This window comes from Myotis davidii, unplaced genomic scaffold, assembly GCF_000327345.1.
Source record: "Myotis davidii unplaced genomic scaffold, ASM32734v1 scaffold164, whole genome shotgun sequence".
In the NCBI taxonomy this organism is placed as follows: domain Eukaryota; kingdom Metazoa; phylum Chordata; class Mammalia; order Chiroptera; family Vespertilionidae; genus Myotis; species Myotis davidii.
The window spans coordinates 207,203-207,479 of record NW_006296417.1 but is presented as its reverse complement, the minus strand read 5'-3'; positions in this window follow the sequence as shown (position 1 = coordinate 207,479).

Genomic DNA, 277 nt, shown 5'->3' with positions numbered 1-277 from the left:
CGCAGACACCTGTATCAGGGCACAGGGGATGCAGAAGGAAACTGAGGCGGGAGGCAGGCACGCGTCTCGGGGCCAAGAGAGCCGGGCGCGTGCACAGGGTTTGCGCCTGAAGTGCAGGAGAGAGGGCTTGAGAAATAGCAGGCGGGTTTTTTTTAGTGTGTGTGTTTGGTTCTTTTTTTTTTTTCTGGACACAAGCAGAGGAAATGGGTGGCAAAGAGTCCAGAGAGGAAGGAAAGAAATCCTAGAAGGTCTCGAGGTTGAAGAAATCAAGGGGAGG